Raw genomic sequence first — 6,177 nt, 5'->3', positions numbered from 1 at the left:
TGATATTGTGTGCTAAATAAGTGGATTGCTTATTAAATGAGGATTTGGCTTAATAAATTCAGTGAAGAAATATAATTTAGTAAGGCACAATTGACTTTAGTTCACATCTCAATTGACTATGAAATCAATCTAAATGTCACAAACCACTGTTGCAAGAAACAGACATTCTAGAGGGAAACAAAGAGAAACAATAAGAATCAAACTCCAGTGAGGAAGGACAGAGCCTGGAACAATAAGAAAAGACAAATGAATGAACAATGTGAGAGTAGTACCCGGACGGAGCCCTCTGAATGAGGTTTGAACTTGTTTTTTGAACTTATCTGATGTTAGATGAACATTAACAGTCATGGCACAATAGATTTTAAATGATTGAACAGGTTCTAGTTCATAAACACAATAAGAATTCTTTTTATGGAACTAAAATATGTAAAATGGTTCCATTATAACAAAAGAACCCAAAATAGACACAAAAAATAAATTATAGAGGGAAACAAAGAGAAAGAATAAGAAACAAACTCCAGTGAGGGAGGCCAGACCCTGGTAGAAGTAGAAAAGCTGAATGCAGGAACAATGTGAGAGTAGAACCCCCCGAGCAGTTGAGGGGGAAAGAGGCCTCTGTATGAGGTTTGAATCCTTTCTTTTATAATGGACGTTTATCTCACAGAAGTGTTGCAACTGATCAATCAGTTTCTCCTTTGAGGTTTATGCTTTTTCCAGATAAAACCATTGATACAAGAATGCAGGCCTCTCTTGCCTTGGCACTTCAGGCCATTTGTTGGCCTTTTTGAGACCTGGTAATTGTTCTTGCCTGTGAGGGGGAGGTCAGTTTCCAGATAAAGCATAGGTCTTTGTTAACAAACCAAAAATTGCATTTACACAGTCCAAACAGCTTTGCCGAAACCCGGGATTGAACCAGGGACCTTTAGATCTTCAGTCTAACGCTCTCCCAACTGAGCTATTTCGGCTCACCCCTCATACCTACTATGAAATCAATCTAAATGTCACAAACCACCGTTGCAAGAAACAAACATGCTTGAAGTTCTATAGACCTATGATAACAAAGAAGCAGGGCCAGCTCCTCGTTAGTATAGTGGTGAGTATCCCCGCCTGTCACGCGGGAGACCGGGGTTCGATTCCCCGACGGGGAGGCGATGCTTTTGTGTTTTTTATTTGCCATTAGAGATTACCTTGATCTCCATTAAAAAAAAAAATCATGTTTTTGAACACAATTAGATTTCTGTTTATGGAACCCAAAGGTTTATGCTTTTTCCAGATAAAACCATTGATACAAGAATGCAGGCCTCTCTTGTCTTGGCACTTCAGGCGTTTTTGTTGGCTTTTTTGAGACCGGGTAATTGTTCTTGCCTGTTTTTATGGAACTAATATATGTAAAATTGTTCCATTGTAACAAAAGAACCCAAAATAGACACAAAAAATAAATTATAGAGGGAAACAAAGAGAAAGAATAAGAAACAAACTCCAGTGAGGGAGGCCAGACCCTGGTAGAAGTAGAAAAGCTGAATGCAGGAACAATGTGAGAGTAGAACCCCCCGAGCAGTTGAGGGGGAAAGAGGCCTCTGTATGAGGTTTGAATCCTTTCTTTTATAATGGACGTTTATCTCACAGAAGTGTTGCAACTGATCAATCAGTTTGTCCTTTGAGGTTTATGCTTTTTCCAGATAAAACCATTGATACAAGAATGCAGGCCGCTCTTGTCTTGGCACTTCAGGCGTTTTTGTTGGCTTTTTTGAGACCTGGTAATTGTTCTTGCCTGTTTTTATGGAACTAATATATGTAAAATTGTTCCATTGTAACAAAAGAACCCAAAATAGACACAAAAATAAATTATAGAGGGAAACAAAGAGAAAGAATTAGAAACAAACTCCAGTGAGGGAGGCCAGACCCTGGTAGAAGTAGAAAAGCTGAATGCAGGAACAATGTGAGAGTAGAACCCCCCGAGCAGTTGAGGGGGAAAGAGGCCTCTGTATGAGGTTTGAATCCTTTCTTTTATAATGGACGTTTATCTCACAGAAGTGTTGCAACTGATCAATCAGTTTCTCCTTTGAGGTTTATGCTTTTTCCAGATAAAACCATTGATACAAGAATGCAGGCCGCTCTTGTCTTGGCACTTCAGGCCATTTGTTGGCCTTTTTGAGACCTGGTAATTGTTCTTGCCTGTGAGGGGGAGGTCAGTTTCCAGATAAAGCATAGGTCTTTGTTAACAAACCAAAAATTACATTTACACAGTCCAAACAGCTTTGCCGAAACCCGGTATTGAACCAGGGACCTTTAGATCTTCAGTCTAACGCTCTCCCAACTGAGCTATTTCGGCTCATACCTCATACCTACTATGAAATCAATCTAAATGTCACAAACCACTGTTGCAAGAAACAAACATGCTTGAAGTTCTAAAGACCTATGATAACAAAGAAGCAGGGCCAGCTCCTCGTTAGTATAGTGGTGAGTATCCCCGCCTGTCACGCGGGAGACCGGGGTTCGATTCCCCGACGGGGAGGCGATGCTTTTGTGTTTTTATTTGCCATTAGAGATTACCTTGATCTCCATTAAAAAAAAAATCATGTTTTTGAACACAATTAGATTTCTGTTTATGGAACCCAAAGGTTTATGCTTTTTCCAGATAAAACCATTGATACAAGAATGCAGGCCTCTCTTGTCTTGGCACTTCAGGCGTTTTTGTTGGCTTTTTTGAGACCTGGTAATTGTTCTTGCCTGTTTTTATGGAACTAATATATGTAAAATTGTTCCATTGTAACAAAAGAACCCAAAATAGACACAAAAAATAAATTATAGAGGGAAACAAAGAGAAAGAATAAGAAACAAACTCCAGTGAGGGAGGCCAGACCCTGGTAGAAGTAGAAAAGCTGAATGCAGGAACAATGTGAGAGTAGAACCCCCCGAGCAGTTGAGGGGGAAAGAGGCCTCTGTATGAGGTTTGAATCCTTTCTTTTATAATGGACGTTATCTCACAGAAGTGTTGCAACTGATCAATCAGTTTCTCCTTTGAGGTTTATGCTTTTTCCAGATAAAACCATTGATACAAGAATGCAGGCCGCTCTTGTCTTGGCACTTCAGGCCATTTGTTGGCCTTTTTGAGACCTGGTAATTGTTCTTGCCTGTGAGGGGGAGGTCAGTTTCCAGATAAAGCATAGGTCTTTGTTAACAAACCAAAAATTACATTTACACAGTCCAAACAGCTTTGCCGAAACCCGGGATTGAACCAGGGACCTTTAGATCTTCAGTCTAACGCTCTCCCAACTGAGCTATTTCGGCTCATACCTCATACCTACTATGAAATCAATCTAAATGTCACAAACCACTGTTGCAAGAAACAAACATGCTTGAAGTTCTAAAGACCTATGATAACAAAGAAGCAGGGCCAGCTCCTCGTTAGTATAGTGGTGAGTATCCCCGCCTGTCACGCGGGAGACCGTGGTTCGATTCCCCGACGGGGAGGCGATGCTTTTGTGTTTTTTATTTGCCATTAGAGATTACCTTGATCTCCATTAAAAAAAAAAATCATGTTTTTGAACACAATTAGATTTCTGTTTATGGAACCCAAAGGTTTATGCTTTTTCCAGATAAAACCATTGATACAAGAATGCAGGCCTCTCTTGTCTTGGCACTTCAGGCGTTTTTGTTGGCTTTTTTGAGACCTGGTAATTGTTCTTGCCTGTTTTTATGGAACTAATATATGTAAAATTGTTCCATTGTAACAAAAGAACCCAAAATAGACACAAAAAATAAATTATAGAGGGAAACAAAGAGAAAGAATAAGAAACAAACTCCAGTGAGGGAGGCCAGACCCTGGTAGAAGTAGAAAAGCTGAATGCAGGAACAATGTGAGAGTAGAACCCCCCGAGCAGTTGAGGGGGAAAGAGGCCTCTGTATGAGGTTTGAATCCTTTCTTTTATAATGGACGTTTATCTCACAGAAGTGTTGCAACTGATCAATCAGTTTCTCCTTTGAGGTTTATGCTTTTTCCAGATAAAACCATTGATACAAGAATGCAGGCCTCTCTTGTCTTGGCACTTCAGGCCATTTGTTGGCCTTTTTGAGACCTGGTAATTGTTCTTGCCTGTGAGGGGGGAGGTCAGTTTCCAGATAAAGCATAGGTCTTTGTTAACAAACCAAAAATTGCATTTACACAGTCCAAACAGCTTTGCCGAAACCCGGGATTGAACCAGGGACCTTTAGATCTTCAGTCTAACGCTCTCCCAACTGAGCTATTTCGGCTCACCCCTCATACCTACTATGAAATCAATCTAAATGTCACAAACCACTGTTGCAAGAAACAAACATGCTTGAAGTTCTAAAGACCTATGATAACAAAGAAGCAGGGCCAGCTCCTCGTTAGTATAGTGGTGAGTATCCCCGCCTGTCACGCGGGAGACCGGGGTTCGATTCCCCGACGGGGAGGCGATGCTTTTGTGTTTTTTATTTGCCATTAGAGATTACCTTAATCTCCATTAAAAAAAAAAATCATGTTTTTGAACACAATTAGATTTCTGTTTATGGAACCCAAAGGTTTATGCTTTTTCCAGATAAAACCATTGATACAAGAATGCAGGCCTCTCTTGTCTTGGCACTTCAGGCGTTTTGTTGGCTTTTTTGAGACCTGGTAATTGTTCTTGCCTGTTTTTATGGAACTAATATATGTAAAATTGTTCCATTGTAACAAAAGAACCCAAAATAGACACAAAAAATAAATTATAGAGGGAAACAAAGAGAAAGAATAAGAAACAAACTCCAGTGAGGGAGGCCAGACCCTGGTAGAAGTAGAAAAGCTGAATGCAGGAACAATGTGAGAGTAGAACCCCCCGAGCAGTTGAGGGGGAAAGAGGCCTCTGTATGAGGTTTTAATCCTTTCTTTTATAATGGACGTTTATCTCACAGAAGTGTTGCAACTGATCAATCAGTTTCTCCTTTGAGGTTTATGCTTTTTCCAGATAAAACCATTGATACAAGAATGCAGGCCGCTCTTGTGTTGGCACTTCAGGCCATTTGTTGGCCTTTTTGAGACCTGGTAATTGTTCTTGCCTGTGAGGGGGAGGTCAGTTTCCAGATAAAGCATAGGTCTTTGTTAACAAACCAAAAATTACATTTACACAGTCCAAACAGCTTTGCCGAAACCCGGGATTGAACCAGGGACCTTTAGATCTTCAGTCTAACGCTCTCCCAACTGAGCTATTTCGGCTCATACGTCATACCTACTATGAAATCAATCTAAATGTCACAAACCACTGTTGCAAGAAACAAACATGCTTGAAGTTCTAAAGACCTATGATAACAAAGAAGCAGGGCCAGCTCCTCGTTAGTATAGTGGTGAGTATCCCCGCCTGTCACGCGGGAGACCGGGGTTCGATTCCCCGACGGGGAGGCGATGCTTTTGTGTTTTTTATTTGCCATTAGAGATTACCTTGATCTCCATTAAAAAAAAAAAATCATGTTTTTGAACACAATTAGATTTCTGTTTATGGAACCCAAAGGTTTATGCTTTTTCCAGATAAAACCATTGATACAAGAATGCAGGCCTCGCTTGTCTTGGCACTTCAGGCGTTTTTTGTTGGCTTTTTTGAGACCTGGTAATTGTTCTTGCCTGTTTTTATGGAACTAATATATGTAAAATTGTTCCATTGTAACAAAAGAACCCAAATAGACACAAAAAATAAATTATAGAGGGAAACAAAGAGAAAGAATAAGAAACAAACTCCAGTGAGGGAGGCCAGACCCTGGTAGAAGTAGAAAAGCTGAATGCAGGAACAATGTGAGAGTAGAACCCCCCGAGCAGTTGAGGGGGAAAGAGGCCTCTGTATGAGGTTTGAATCCTTTCTTTATAATGGACGTTTATCTCACAGAAGTGTTGCAACTGATCAATCAGTTTCTCCTTTGAGGTTTATGCTTTTTCCAGATAAAACCATTGATACAAGAATGCAGGCCGCTCTTGTCTTGGCACTTCAGGCCATTTGTTGGCCTTTTTGAGACCTGGTAATTGTTCTTGCCTGTGAGGGGGAGGTCAGTTTCCAGATAAAGCATAGGTCTTTGTTAACAAACCAAAAATTACATTTACACAGTCCAAACAGCTTTGCCGAAACCTGGGATTGAACCAGGGACCTTTAGATCTTCAGTCTAACGCTCTCCCAACTGAGCTATTTCGGC

General features: G+C 40.5%; 1 non-coding gene across 1 annotated transcript; it reads right to left on the bottom strand.

Moving 5' to 3' along the window:
• Positions 1-6,104: 6,104 nt before the first annotated feature.
• Positions 6,105-6,177, bottom strand: trnaf-gaa (transfer RNA phenylalanine (anticodon GAA)). Its single transcript has one exon. It is a non-coding gene; the product is annotated as a tRNA-Phe (tRNA).

This window comes from Denticeps clupeoides, unplaced genomic scaffold (genome assembly GCF_900700375.1).
Source record: "Denticeps clupeoides unplaced genomic scaffold, fDenClu1.1, whole genome shotgun sequence".
NCBI classification, from domain to species: Eukaryota; Metazoa; Chordata; class Actinopteri; order Clupeiformes; family Denticipitidae; genus Denticeps; species Denticeps clupeoides.
This window is presented reverse-complemented; position numbering and strand designations above follow the sequence as displayed.